General features: G+C 41.9%; 1 protein-coding gene and 1 non-coding gene across 5 annotated transcripts in view; one reads left to right on the forward strand and one right to left on the reverse strand.

Moving 5' to 3' along the window:
* Window positions 1–15,779, forward strand: part of TBC1D8 (TBC1 domain family member 8) — a 180,867-nt gene that overhangs the window by 75,764 nt on the left and 89,324 nt on the right. The gene's annotated exons all lie outside the window — the stretch shown is intronic.
* LOC136401640 (U11 spliceosomal RNA) lies at window positions 8,638–8,771 on the reverse strand. The gene has a single exon (XR_010750662.1). It is a non-coding gene; the product is annotated as a U11 spliceosomal RNA (small nuclear RNA).

Consider the following 15,779-nt stretch of genomic DNA (forward strand, 5'->3'; position numbering starts at 1 on the left):
GAACAACTAAGGTGCCACAACAAAGACTTGATGCTTCTCATCTCTTTCCCTTCCTTTCCTGTCTGTCCCTCTCACACACACACACAAAAGATTCATTTAATGTTGAATAGATTTTTGAAAGCATTATATAGAAAAATATTTTAATTTTAACAATGCTCATTGATTCCCCATCCTGAAGAACAAGGAGACCAGCTTTCTTATTCTTCTCCCTGCTTCTCAAACTTCTCATTTTAAAAGTTTCATTATTAATTTTACATTGTAATTCCTGTTCTGTTCTGAACCATGCTTTCCATCATTGTCTGACTCAGTTTTCTATTTAAATTAATTTAATGCTTTTACTCAGGTATTTTTATGTTGGCTCATCTCTTAATTGGGTAGATTCCTGTTTTCTTCCCCTAGTAGTGATTTCCATTTGCAAATATTCCACCCTTGCTTTTGGACTTGCTTGGCTGGTCATGATACTCTGGCCACATTCTAGAGCTTGGTGGCTGTCGCTCTGGGGTCTTGCAGTATTTTACGTGGCAGTGAAGGAAATCTTAGGCTGATCTGATTTCCCTTCCCTTTTGGGTTATGCACTTTTTGTGCATGTAACTGTCTATTGAAGTTTAGTGATGTGGTTACAATTTGTTATTGCCTTGAGCATGTTGTGTTAAATTTTTCTGGAACTTGATGTGCTTTTTTCCATGTGCAGATTGATTTGTTTAACTCTGTCAGGAATTTTTCTTATAGCATTCTGTATATGTATTATGTTTTTGAAGTGTGTGTCCCACTTACTGGACTCTCCACATCAAGAACACTTTGTGTTGGATAGCTGTGGTCTGCTGTTTGTTTTTCTCCAATTTTCTTGTCTTTTTTAGTTGCACTCTCCATGCTGTTCATAACCCTTTGTCTAAGTTAATAATTGTTTTCAGCTGTGTATTTCACACTTTGCTGCTTTGAACTTATTTACTAATTTTGTTGTCTGGTTGTTTCTATCCTCAGCTCCTTTCCACAGGTCTTTAATTTCCCTTCTCATCTCTGTTATTTCACCATTCTCCTCTTAACTTGTGTTTTATTCATGCTCTTTATTCATATTTGGGACCATGAAGCAGTTGAGAGAATGTCCTTTGCTTCCTTAAGTGTTCCATTTTCTCGTAGGACAGAATTTCTTGAGTACCTCATTCTTATTTTTCCTTCTGTGGCTTCCCAGGGTTTGGCTTGGGTGTTGGGTGTTTCTCCTCAGCTTGCTCATGCTTGGACATCATCACCCCAGAAACTACCCTATATTATTTGTACTAACATAGTGAGTATGACTTTTTAATTTGTGTTTTGGAGACTGAAGAGAGGATTGGTATGCTGCTGGACTGCACATGGCATGTCAGGGGTAGAACCCTTTTCTCCCATTTCTTCACCATTTTTCTCCTCTCACTCTGCCCAGGCAAAAGAGTTGGTTTCACTCTGAATTTGGGGCTTTTGGTGGGGATATTTGGGTTCTTGTCTCCTCACTAGATTGGCTTCTGGGGAGTTGTCAGAGTGGAGACTCTGCTCAGTTCCTATAGCCAGGACACTGACAGCTGACCAGGGCCCCTGGAGCACCTGGAAACCACAATGATAACAGTGTGGTTCTTAATACATTTATGCTGGAGGCTGAAAAATTTGAAATTCAGTTTTTCAGAAAATTTCTGAAAATTCACATCACTTTTTGACCACCGGCATCTGCAGCAATGACAAACTCTGTGCACCACGTGGCAACACGTTCCCTCAGAAGGCAGACGGACATTTGTGAAAAATCAGACCTTGGCAATGACCCTGAGCAGTAGGATATAAATGACTCCCAAGCCACTACCATTTCAGTCAGTGGAACACGAGGCATAAAGGGTTAATGGCTATACCACATTCAACTTTATAGCTGGAGCCTAATTTACTCATCCAGTCCTGTTAGTTCCTTAATTGTTTCTGAAGTTTAAAGTGTTTTAAAACCTGAAACAAGCTTCGAAAAACTTAAATATTTCGGGATACTCGCAATCCTTGGTGTCAGGATTGTTTGTTTAGTCTGAGAGGGTCTCCTTCCATCTGGCTTTCCAGGGCCATGGGGAAAACAGATAGCAACCTGGAGATGGGCGGGTACAGGTGGGATGAGGGTTTGCAAAGAGAGGCGTGACAGGACACTTGAAGAGCACATAATAAGGAATTGCTGCATCAAAGAGATGTATTTTTAGATATATACATATATGTAATCTCCAAATTACCTGCCACAAGGGTTACAGGGGCTTAAACTAGTCTCTGCCCCCCAGCAGTATAGTTGTTCTTAGCAGGTTTAACTTCTTTCTTTCTGTTGAGCCAAGATCTGCTTCCTTTAGTTTGCATATGGCCAGATACTTACCTTGGATCTGACCCATGACAGGTCTGTAGAAGCTGTAGAAGCTTCACTTTCTTCTGTCATCTTGGTCACAGAAGGTTCTGAGTAAGCAATTATTTTTGTCAGTGCAGCTTTTCTTGGCTTAAGAGAGAATGGTGAGGGTATTTTTGTCTGGGGCTTATGATATTGATTTAGATACTTAGGCCTTTTCTGGGAGTCACTTGGGCACCTTACACTATGTTATTGATCACTCCATTTAATATTTTATTGTCTTGAATATTGAAAAAGGATCCCTGGCCAGGGTTTCAAGTCTCACATAAAGCAAAATAAGAATGGTAGGAAGGGCCTGGGCGACAACAGGATGTGGGTAGGGATAGGAAGATTGGCCTGCAAGAATTATTTATATCTTTATTGGATTTTGGCTGCTCACATGGCAATATGGGGAGACATAGGGGAGACTTGAGGAGAACTTTGGTTTTCTTCTCTGTTTCTTTTTAAGCAGCAGTGGAAGAGGTAGGTAGATAATTTTATGAGTGAACAAAATTATTTGGCAACGTATTTGGCATTCACAGATCTGTGGATGACTGTGGTTGGAAGTAGGATAGGAGATAAGCTGCTATTATGATTATTTTTTAAACTTACATGCACAAAGACTCCTGAGGCTTTGTAAACACTGCTGGCTTTAGTAGATAACATGTATTGTGAGAGAGTGGCTGTGAGTGGTTGAGAAGGAGGGGAACAGGGAAGCGTGCCCTGCCATTCTGGGCTGAGCTCAGGTATCTTCCTCAGAGAGGCCTCCGTAACACCTGTCAATTGCTTCCTCTGTTCTGACACTCAGATCATCGGGAAATACATATTTATTATAAAATACATTTTTAAATAAAATATGTATTTCCGATGGCTTTAGGCGACCCCTGTGTTTTGGTCGTTTGACCCCCGCCGGGGTCGCGACCCATAGGTTGAGAACCACTGCTCTAGAGCTTTGTAATGAGCCACCAGGACCATTGAGCAGTAGAAAAACTTGCAAAACAAGGATTTTGCTTTATTTCTTTTTTTAAAAAATATTTTTTTGGCATAATATATATAACATAAAACCATCTTAATAATTTTTGAGTGTACAGTTCAGAGGCATAAGTGCATTTATTATGTTGTACAACTATTCCCACCATCTGTCTCCAGAACTCTTCTCATCTTGCCACACTGAAACTGTCCCCATTAAACACTAACTCTCCATTCCTCCCTCCCTCCAACTCCTGGAAACCATCCTACTTCCTTTCTCTATGAGTTTGACTTCTTTAGGAACATCTTGTAAGTGGAATTATGCAGTATTTGTCTTTTGTGTCTGGTTCATTTCACTTAGTGTAACGCTGTCAAATTTTATCCATGTCCTAACCTATGTCAGAATGTCTTTTCTTTTGAATGGGGTATCCCATGGCATGTTGGCTGTCTTTGTGAACCAGGACTGTAATCACTGGTGCATAAGTACAAACCAAGGACATGGTATATGGAACTAAGAGTTGAAACCCAGGAGCCAATTTCTAGTCAGGATCAGGGGAGGAGAGGAGAAACCAGTTGAATGTTAGAGGGCCAGGGCTTCAGTCTGCAGGTGGGTCTTTTGTCTGAATTGACACCTAAGCCTTGAAGAGCTCACTGGGGCCCTGGAAGAACAAGGAGACTTGTCATCATGTCTCTGTGTCAGATGGTCTCAGCCTGTGCCTTGTCTTTTTTTAAAATTTTATTTTATTATTTATTTATTTATTTTTACAGGGATAGAGAGAGTCATAGAAAGGGATAGATAGGGACAGACAGACAGGAACGGAGAGAGATGAGAAGCATCAATCATGAGTTTTTTTTTTGTTTTTTTTTAAATAAATTTTTATTAATGGTAATGGGATGACATTAATAAATCAGGGTACATATATTCAAAGAAAACATGTCTAGGTTACCTTGTCATTAAATTATGTTGCATACCCCTCGCCCAAAGTCAGATTGTCCTTCGCCACCCTCTATCTAGTTCTCTGTGCCCCTCCCCCTCCCCCTAACTCTCCCCCTGTCCTCCCTCCCCCCACCCCTGGTAACCACCACACACTTGTCCATGTCTCTTAGTCTCATTTTTATGTTCCACCAATGTATGGAATCATGTAGTTCTTGTTTTTTTCTGATTTACTTATTTCACTCCTTATAATGTTATCAAGATCCCACCATTTTGCTGTAAATGATCTGATGTCATCATTTCTTATGGCTGAGTAGTATTCCATAGTGTATATGTGCCACATCTTCTTTATCCAGTCTTCTATTGAAGGGCTTTTTGGTTGTTTCCAATTCATGAGTTTTTTGTTGTGACACCTTAGTTGTTCATTGATTGCTTTCTCATATGTGCCTTGACCGCGGGCCTTCAGCAGACCGAGTAACCCCTTGCTCGAGCCAGCGACCTTGGGTCCAAGCTGTGGTGAGCTTTTACTCAAACCAGATGAGCCTGCGCTCAACCCGGTGACCTTGGGATCTTGAACCTGGGTCCTCGGCATCCCAGTCCGACGCTCTATCCACTGCGCCACCACCTGGCGTTGACAAGTCCTGGCCACACCGAGCTGTGAGTTATTTATTTATTATGCCATGTTTCTGTTGGTAGGTGATTCTTAGTTCTACTCATATGTTAGTGACACACACATTTTCTTTTCCATGGCCCTGAACATTGAGTTAATTGTTATCTTTGCCTAGTTTTTAGGAAGGAGGGAAATCCAGACAAGACTGAATTATATGCCCAGATCATTCCAGGTGTTGAATTGATTGTGATAATTTAACCTTTTAATGTTGATTAACTGATATATGGGGTGAATTGTCTTTTCTGGTTACTAAAAGAAGGCTTGATTGCTATGCTCAGAGGCAATCAGGGTGGTACCCTACCAAGAACAGGGCCAAGATTGCAGAGCTCTATGAAAAACTCATCAAACCTTTGCACGGATTATCTTGGAATAGTGCTCTTTTCTTTACAGATATGAGTTTGGACTCCAGAGCATTGAGTTGTTTTCGTGATTCTGTCTGTGGCAGCACAAATCAAGTATTCACATTCCTAGCAAGGTCTGTCCCATGGTCTTGAGTGAAGGGAGAGAAAGAAAACAGAAAAAAAGGAAGAAAACAAGTGGTAGCAGGATGGCTACCACCACCGTGATACTGTCTTGCATCAGCAGAGGGAAGAGAGTGAAGCAGACTAGGGGAGATACCCACCTGACCAGGCAGGGGCATATCTGTATCTTGGGAGAGGGTATGTGTGCAGTTTGAAAAGACTTAGTTATTATTTTACATTTAGAAAACAAAAAAACCCACATGATTTTGAAACTTCAAGGATTATTAAAAGGAGCTCTAATATTTTTGTTAATCAAAATGTGGCATATGTTTTAAGAAATTGAGAATCACAAGAGTTATGCTCTCCAGTTTAAAAAATACTTCCTTTGCACTCCTCATTTGATCCGCCCAACAGTGTATTAACAGGTATGGTTATTGACTTTGGAGAGGAAAGAAACAAGGCACAGGCTGCTTAGTGACCTACCAGGATCACATCTTGTGCCAAGGGTGCCTCTCTGGTGGCCCAGGTCCATGTTCTTACAGAATGTTCTCAGAGTGTTCTTTCTGATGTGCTGTCACCTCTTATCTCTGCCCTTGGCCATGGCTGGAGTTTTAGTTTCTTGTATTCCACATCACTTTGCTTTGTCTTTAGAGAGTGAATTTTATTGCGGGAGGAAATGTTCCAGCATGGATCAGATAATGTCTTAGTGAATTTTTTGTGCCAGGGCAAAAAGGAGCACCAGCCAGATCTTTTTCAAAAACAGAACTCACTGTGCACTTCAAGGAAAGTTTGTGAGGAAGGAGGGAAGCCCAGCCTTTTCGGGGTACACAATCTGAGGTAACTCACTGGGAGGTGTTATACTTGTTTTGGTTACTTGGGATTTCCTTAGAGCAACACGGGTTGGCATTTTCTCCATGGGATTTGCACTTGGAAATGACTGAATGGTGCCATGGTGAATGTTTCTTTTCTATTAGGGAGTTCTGTCACCAGGCTCTGTTTTAAATAATTTTGCTTGTGCAAATAATTAAACTTAACTTAAAATGTTTTTCCATTAGGAATGTTGCTTACTTTGAGTTACTTAAAAAAACAGGCAAAATTTGAGTCTGTACAACTGGAGTTGTAGAGCTTCATTCAGCCAGATTTCAGGTGGTTCTCAGTGATAGTTCTTTGTAGTTTAGTTGTCATTTTGGAGTGATTGTGGAAGGAGGAAGGAATGCATTTACTTACCGATTTAACTTAAAAGTAAAGGTCTTGGTCCTGGCTAGTTGGCTCAGTGGTAGAGCATCAGCCCAGCGTCCTGGGTTTGATTCCTGGTCAAAGCACACAGGAGAAGTGCCATCTGTTTCTCCACCTCCACCCCTTGCTTCTCTTTCTTTCTCCTCCCCTCCTGCAGCCATGGCTCGGTTAGAGTGAGCCACCTGAGGGTGGCTCCATGGCCTCCTCCTCAGTACTAAAAAATGGCTCTTGTTGCAATGGATCAAGGGCCCCAGATGGACAGAGCATTGCCCCCTAGTGGGCTTGCTGGTGGATCCTGGTCAGAGGGCATGTGGGAGTCCGTCTCTGCCTCTCCTCCTCTTACTGAAAAAAAAAAGTAAAGGTCTTTTTATGATTTCATAATCAAACCTAAAATAATCTATGAAACAAAATATTTGTTTCATAGAGAAGCCATGTTTCTTTCCATTGCTGTCCCCTTCCCTGATTCCTTCCCTCTGCCATAGGGGAGCCTTTCTTTTTCTGGCTTAGCTTTCTACTGTTTTGTTTTACAAACATTAAACAAATATACTATGAGTGTGTGTGTGTGTGTGTGTGTGTGTGTGTGTGTGTGTGTATTCCCCCCATGTACTCTGTTCTGTGCCTTGTCTTTTCACTTATTGACATATCCTGAAAATCATTTCATGTTAGAGCATAGAGATTATTTTATTCTTCTCCTTTGCTTTTGTCTTTCATTGTGTTGAAGTACCAGAATTTATTCAATCTATCCTCTACTGATGGACATTAGTGTTGTTTTCTACCTTTGCCAGCACAACTTATGCCCAAATGAATAGTCTGGTAGATAAATAATTTTGTACTTTTGCTGTTGAAACATTGGGATAGAGTACTAGGGTTAGGGTTACTGGATCAAAGAGTAAATGATGATACATCTCTGTTGGATGTCACTCAATGCTCCTCTTTCCATTGGACTTGTACTATTTAAAAATTTTGTATCAGCAGTGGATGAAAGTCATCAGATCTATTGCCAAACTTCTGTATTTTTGTCAGTCTCATGGGTGTGTCTACGTAGGTTTAATTTTCATTTCTTTTATTTTGTTTAGGGGATGTAATTCTTATCCCTTACCTAATATTTTATTGGGTGGTGGTGGTTCTTCTTCAATTTTTAGATATTGTGTATGTATTAGGAATATTTTTTTATTTGACATATGAAATTTAAAAAAATGTATTCCCAGTTTCTCATATTTTTTAGTAGTGTGTTTTGCCATGCAAAGTTTTGTTTGTTTTAATGTAGTGGACTTTAGAACTCATCTTTCATACTTTCTTATATTGAGTCATGGTTAGGAAGGTTTTTTCATTCCCAGCTTATATAGGAGTTCACTCATGTTTGCTTCTAATATTGGTAAATTATTTTTTTTTCTTTTAGTACTTTTCAAAGCTGTTGTTTCATTTCTTCTGGCTTGCATGGTTTCTGATAGAAGTCCACAGACCTTTGTTCCTCTATAAATATTGTGCCTTTTTCTTCTTTATTCCTAGTTTTTATCAATTTGATTATGACATACATTTGTGTAGTTTTCTTGAAACATTTTTTTTTTTTTAGTATTTTTCTGAAGCTGGAAACGGGAGAGACAGACTCCCGCATGCGCCCGACCGGGATCCACCTGGCACGCCCACCAGGGGCGATGCTCTGCCCACCAGGGGGCGATGCTCTGCCCCTCCGGGGCATCGCTCTGCCGCGAACAGAGCCACTCTAGCGCCTGGGGCAGAGGCCAAGGGGCCATCCCCAGCGCCCGGGCCATCTTTGCTCCAATGGAGCCTTGGCTGCGGGAGGGGAAGAGAGAGACAGAGAGGAAGGAGGGGGGGGGTGGAGAAGCAAATGGGCGCTTCTCATATGTGCCCTGGCCAGGAATCAAACCCGGGTTCCCCGCACACCAGGCCGACGCTCTACCGCTGAGCCAACCAGCCAGGGCCTGTGTAGTTTTCTTCATGCTTTCTCTACTTGGGTGTTAGATTCTTTTTTTTGGGGGGGGGCGCTAGGACCAACGATCACCAGCTGTCCACGCATCAAAAAATTATGCTTCTGAAATCTCTTGATGTCGATTCTGCACATAGAGCAATCGAGCTGCCCTACGTGTGCCACTCACAACAGAAGCCCTTTTTAAGGGTTTGAGATTCTTGAATCTCTGTGTTTATAGTGTTCATTAGACTTGGAAAAAATGTCAGCTGTTTCTGTTCTCTGCCCCCACCCCTCCATGTTTCCTCATTTGTTGTTCTATAGCTCACTGAATCCCTCTTCTTTCTCTTGCTAATCTGTTTCCCTCCATTTTTCACTTTAGGTAGTTTGTATCACTGTCTTCAAATTCTCTATGTTGTAACCAGCGAGTTCCCCAAAACACCAAGTCCAGATGAGTTTTTGAGCAGTTTATTAATTAGCTGACTAGCTACATGGGGCATAATCCCAAATCATGTAGGCCTAATACAGTTCTGAGCCTGCTTTTATACAAAATCAAGTACTGGTTGGAGTGGATAAGGAGGAGCTTGTGATCCCTTTGTCTAGAGGTGTACGTTACTCTCATGACTTTAGATTGAGTCTGAGTATAGGAATTCTTGATTAAGGTACATAAACATTGTTTTCTAAGATTTTCAGATAAGTTCTATCTTCTTTGCTCTGTGTGGCAAGTGGCCCCAGGCACCCTTTCAGAGAATTCATAGCTATCTATGAATAGATGACCCAGTTGCCCTTGTAAGCCAGGAAGCTCCTGCATTCTTCTCTTTCCTTTCTCCACAGAAAGGAGAGGGGAAAAGGCCTGACTTTTCCTCTTTAAAATGGCATTGCTAATGCTAAGTTTTACAGTTCCTTGGCACCTTATCACATCTACTTGCTTTTTTTAAAGATTTTATTTGTTGATTTTTACAAAGGGGTGCGAGTGAGAATATCAGCTCACAGTTGCTTCATGTTCATTGTCCAGTGATTGCTTGTTGCTTGTGCCTTGACTGAGTAAGCTCACAGCTTCTAATCGGTGAATTCAGCATTCCAGGTCAACGCCATATCCTACTCTGCCACAGGCCAGGCTCCCTACTAATTTTTTCTTGCAATGTCCAATTTACTTATAATCCCATCCAGTTAGTATATTTCTGACTTTAGACACTGTGTTTTTACCCCTAATAGTTTGATTTGGATTTTTTTATTTTTTTATTTTTTTACAGAGACAGAGAGAGAGTCAGAGAAAGGGATAGATAGAGACAGACAGGAACTGAGGGAGATGAGAAGCATCAATTATCAGTTTTTCGTTGCGATACCTTAGTTGTTCATTGATTGCTTTCTCATATGTGCATTGACTGTGGGCCTTCAGCAGACCAAGTAACCCCTTGCTCGAGCCAGCGACCTTGGGTCCAAGCTGGTGAGCTTTTGCTCAAACCAGATGAGCCCGCACTCAAGCTGACTGAAGCATCCACCGGGTATAAACAAATGTCGGAGACTTTCAGAGGTATAGATGTAACTTTATTGGCCAGTTTCACCTGCGCAGGGGCGAATTCCCTGGTATCCGGAGACACCGTACTCAGTAGGAGCTGCAAATGGGAATCGTGCCTGGCACTTACAGCTAGTTCCTTATATATATATCCTAAGTAAGCAAGCATAATACAGAAGCAAAAATAGTGGTTACCTATTCGCTAAGGGAGTTGCACATAGCATAGCAACAGGGGCTGGGTCTAGCTCATTGGCGAACTTCAAACATAAACTTCTGATAAGGGTCTCTAACCAATGGAATGCAAACGTTTGTCTTCCTTTGTTCTTAGCCTTACAGGGTCCCTATCCTTACTTCCCTGTCTCTGCGTCTACACTCTGCCAATCCCAGCACACTTTCCTGAATCTAACAATTTGATCTTTTCTTGATCCTTACACTGACAACCTCGGGGTCTCGAACCTGGGTCCTCCTTATCCCAGTCCGACGCTTTTCCCACTGCCCACCGCCTGGTCAAGCGATTTGGATCTTTTTTATATCTTCCATTTAGCTTCTCACCATCCTCATGCTGACCTCTAGATTTTGAACATATGGGGTATATTTATAATAGCTGTTTTATGTCCTTGTCTAATAATTCTTTTTGTCTGTGTTAGTTCTGGTTCTATCGATTCATTTTTCTTTTGATTATAGGTAAAATTTTCCTGCATCCTTTGCTACTCTCCCTGCTTCTGTTTCTGGGAAAGTATTGCTAATAGCACTGATACAAGGACATTTAAGTGACTTTTCCATTATAAATTAAAAATCTGTTTTACTTTCAGTATTAAGAAGGTTGAGTTTTAGTTTTTTTTTTTTGTTGTTTTTTTTTACTATTGTAAATACTTTAATTTGAAGGCAAAAAAAGACAAGGAAATTATATAAATAGAAAGGTTTAATACTTATTTTTAAAAATTATTTGTGAGAAGTGCACACAGGTAAAAATCCTGTAAGTCATGAAGATGTGATGTTGTTATTGAACCTTCACGTATTCCTGTAAAGATGACGTTTCAGACACATAGATTGTTTCATTTAACAATGTGTGGTTTCTGAAAAGTAAAGGCTTCAGTCCACCCTCTCCCTTGCCATTTGTAATTTTTGCCTCTCAGTAACTCTGTGTATGATGAGTGTTGAGTGGGATTTAGGAATGTTACTTTTAATTGGCCCCTTTGTGTCTGTATGACCTTTTGTCCAGGCGGTTAGGCAGTGCTTTGTTTAATGTTTAGGCAGTAGAAAAATATTTTACTATTACAAGGGAATAGATCTGCACTGTGCTTAGTCAATGCCCATTTTATTGTAAATTAGGGTCTTGGTGGTACAGAAGGTTCTTAATTCAATTGGATATTTATTATGCAGAGACAGACAGTTGCTTTTTAAAACTGAAACTTGGATCAAATTATTTATGCCTGTGTTTGTACAGAAACTGTGGGTATAGTCAATGAGATACTTGTTTTATTTCCTGAAAACACCTCTGGGGAAAACTTAAGAGAATAAATATTGCCTGTGAGTTTCTAAGTGCCTCAGTGGCTGGGAGCTTTCCTCCTGTCCCCACAGTTTCCTGTCTCCATAGTGTATTACAGGCAGGCCCAGGAAAACAAGGCCTTCCGATTGGCTCTTTTCTGCACTTTAGTTTTCTCACCTAGAAAATAGAAATAACTGTACCTACCATGTGCTGTTTTTTATGAAGATAAAAAATGTAAGTGTCTGACATACCTAACAAAATGACTGGCTCATGCTGGACAATCAGAAAATGTCCTGTGTCTGCCTCCTCTGGCTTTTCTTTCTTAGAATATAGTTTTATAAGTCATTTATTTTTAAATTATCAGCGTTGTTTGTTTTGTGGTCCTGAATTGAGGTTTCTCATATTGTCTTTCAGTTTTGCCTAGGGATTTATAAATCTGATTTTTTATTTCTTGCATGGGTAATGTTTAAGATCCACTGAACTTTAATTTTTTTAGAATACAGAAAAGTCTTTTTCTGCAAGATTAAGGGTGTAGTACTCCAGCCCACTGGGAGCTACCAGTGTCACAAGGAAAAAACCTACTCAGGACACAAACTGATGTCAAGAGGAAGAGGGGGAGGCCTGCCAAGAGAGGCAAAGAAGACCTGGATTTCCTTCTCCCTCAGCTTTTATTGATCAGAAGCAGAACAGAGGTAACAGGATTACAAGGGAGGGAGGCCAGGTGATAAAAAGAAAGAATGACTAATGGCCCTTTTACTGACATGGAGAAAGGTCTAATTTGGGTCAGTACATTCTTTTACTTTTGCTAATTAACAAGCACAAAGGAAGGGGCAATCTAGAACCTCTAGTCTAATTTTGTAAAGCCCATTCACATGCATTCCTTTGTGTCTGCACAAAGTCCACTTAGTCACACAGCTTCATGTTGTTTGTATCTAAGAGACATTCTAAAGCCAGTATCCACGGCCACCATCACAGCCGCCTGGCCCATTCACATGCAGGTTTGCATTAGATTTGAACAGTTGGTAATGAAACAGTGGAGCCACGAACTGGTGGGCCATTAGCTTTAATCCTAGCTTGCACCCAGCGGGCAAGAAATACACACACTGGGCTCCAAAACCCACTCATTCAGTGCTCAAAAAGCTACTGACTTATCCGAATTTCCTAGAATCAAAGGTTTCTAGCTCACCAGACTTATTCACCTCTGTTCCCCATCTCCTTCTCTCGACATAAACTCTGCACAAACTGGCTTTTCCTTCAGCACTCCGCCATCTTGGCTGCTTCTCCTCTCCTCCATGTGGCCTTTCTTTGCTCTTTCCTCTAATGCTAATCTCAGGAACCGAGAGAGCAAGCTCCCAGTCTGCCCCACTTTATAGTGTAGAAACCAAAACCTTTAATCCAATATACAAACAAAGAAGTCTCTGACACAAAGTCACTTATCTGAGGCACAATGGGATTCCTCATGAGAGTGCACCACCCCCTACATCAAAAAAGGTGGGAAAGGCTTAGTCTTAAAACTAAGCCTTAGGCTATAAGGATCCTGCCTGCTTACAGCCTGTCCCCCCACATCCAATGTAAACTATTTTTTAAAAAAATTTTAAATTTATTTATTCATATTTAGAGAGGAGAGAGAGAGGGTGTAAAGCCAGCAGGCAGGGCCGGGGCCACCATCAGAGCAGCCCAGCCCATGCAGGTTCGCATTGGATTCGGACAGTCGGTAAAGAAACCATGGAGCCAAAAACTGGTGGGCCATAGTCTTTAATCTAGCTTGCACCCGGCGGGCAAGTAAAAATACACACTGGGCTCCAAAACCCAGTCACATTCAGTGCTCACAAAGCTACTGATTTATCCGAGTTTCCTAGAATCAAAGGTTTCTAGCTCACCAGCCTTATTTCCCTCAGTTCCCCATCTTCTTCCTTATCCCAGATACAAACTCTGTACAAACTGGCATCTCACTCAGCACTCCGCCATCTTGGCTGCTTCTCCTGGCCTCCTCCACGTGGCCTCCTTTAGCTGCTGGCTCTACTCTCTCCGCTCTCTCATGCTAACCTCAGGAACCAAGAGCCAAGTCCCGTTTTGCCCCCATTTTATAGTGTAGCTTCACAACCTTTAATCCAATATACAAAGTAGGGAAGTCTCCAACCCAAAGTCACCCTCTGAGGCATGATTGGATTGCACCACCCCACATCAAAAAGGGTAGGAAAGGCTTAATCCCAAAACCAAGCCCCAGGCTACAAGGATTCCGCCTGCCTTTAGCCCACCCCAACACACATTAATATCACCTGGGCGACGGCCTCTTTAGTAAAGTGAGCATAATACATTTTATCTGCCCAACAGAGGGCAAGAGAGAGACAGAGAGAGAGAAGGGGGGAGGAGCTGGAAGCATCAACTCCCATATGTGCCTTGACCAGGCAAGCCCAGGGTTTCGAACCGGTGACCTCAGCATTTCCAGGTCGCTGCTTTATCCACTGTGCCACCACAGGTCAGGCCCCAATGCAAACCATAAGCGACCAAACATATACATCATATTTGCAAACTTATTTGACCAACAGACATTCACTCAGGGCTTTTAACTAAAATTCCCTGATCCCAGTTATAGAAGGTTCAAGGTTAGAGGGTCATTCTCTCCCCCTTTTTTGTTTTAGTAAAGATTAATAGAAGTAGATGGTTGGTTAGGTGGTTGTAGTGGAAAGTAAAGAGCAAGCATAGAGAAAAACAAATTTTTAGGGGTTTAAAGACATTTCTCTATTTTTTTTTTTTTACAGAGACAGAGAAAGATTCAGAGAGAGGGGTAGATAGGGACAGACAGACAGGAAAGGAGAGAGATGAGAAGCATCAATCATCAGTTTTTTGTTGCAACACCTTCGTTGTTCATTGATTGCTTTCTCATATGTGCCTTGATTGCGGGCCTTCAGCAGACCGACTAACCCCTTGCTCGAGCCAGCGACCTTGGGTCCAAACTGGTGAGCTCTCCTCAAACCAGATGAGCCCATGCTCAAGCTGGCGTCCTTAGGGTCTCAAACCTGGGTCCTCGGCATCCCAATCCGACGCTCTATCCACTGCGCCACTGCCTAGTCAGGCGGCATTTCTGTATTTTGTAAAAGTTTTTTAGCACACCTGGTTAGATGTTTCAGAGTGTCCCAGGTGATGTCAGGTGCTCCCCAAGTGCATGAGAGAGAGTTAGGTGTCCTTCTTTACCGGGTTCATTTCTGGAGATGGATTCATTATCAGCTTCTGGATCTCTGGAACTGGATTGCTTTCTATGGGCTGGTGTCAATTCATGATGAAGTTTCACATTTCTCTTTCCTCACTGGTATTTGTATGGCCAGTAGCCACTGCCACTATGCAGGTTCACATTAGATTTGAACAAATGGTAGTGAAACAATGGAGCCAAGAACTGGTGGGCCATCATCTTTAATCCTTGCTTGCACCCGGTGGGCAAGTAAAAACACACACTGGGCTCCAAAACCCACCCATTCAGTGCTTACAAAGCTACTGACTTATCCGAGTTTTCCTAGAAGCAAAGGTTTCTAGCTCACCAGACTTATTCACCTCTGTTCTGTTGGAATCCACGGGAGTCCGAAAGACCAGAGTAACAGGCTTTATTGAAAGGAAGAAAGGAACCCTGCCGGGCACTCCTCCTGGGGGAGAAGAGCACCGGTTACAGACTAGGGGCGAGTTATATAGTGTTTGGGAGAGCCTGAGGGGATACTGAGGCAAAAGTCCTGGTATGTCCGGAATGCTCCTAATTGGGGGGCTTCGAGCATGTGGGTGTTGAATCAAAAGTCCTGGTGTGTCCGGAGCCCCTCCTTGGGGAAGCTTCTCAGCTTTTTGGAATTCCTCTGTCTCAGGGTCAATAGTCCAGTAAGGGTGAGGTCTGACAGATAAGCGGAACATCAAGAGGGCAGTTTGGAATTCACGTATCTATCATTTCTCGACTCTGTGGTTACATATAAAAGAAAGGCAGTTATTAATTTTATAATATATGGTGAGGGGTGATGAGGAGAAAGAGGAGAAAAAATTGGAAAATTATTGCTTCTTCTGGAGAGAACTCGAGAAGGGAACCTTGTCAAGCCAAGTCCCTCATCCAGTTAAGGAGGTCATCAATTTCAATGCTGTAAGGTCTGAACCAGGTGATGTCTCTGAAAACCTGAGTGAGGAAGTAAAAAAATTTTGCGAGGTAATAATTGTTAGTTGCTTGCTGCTAGTGCC

This window comes from Saccopteryx leptura, chromosome 3 (genome assembly GCF_036850995.1).
Source record: "Saccopteryx leptura isolate mSacLep1 chromosome 3, mSacLep1_pri_phased_curated, whole genome shotgun sequence".
Lineage (NCBI taxonomy): Eukaryota > Metazoa > Chordata > Mammalia > Chiroptera > Emballonuridae > Saccopteryx > Saccopteryx leptura.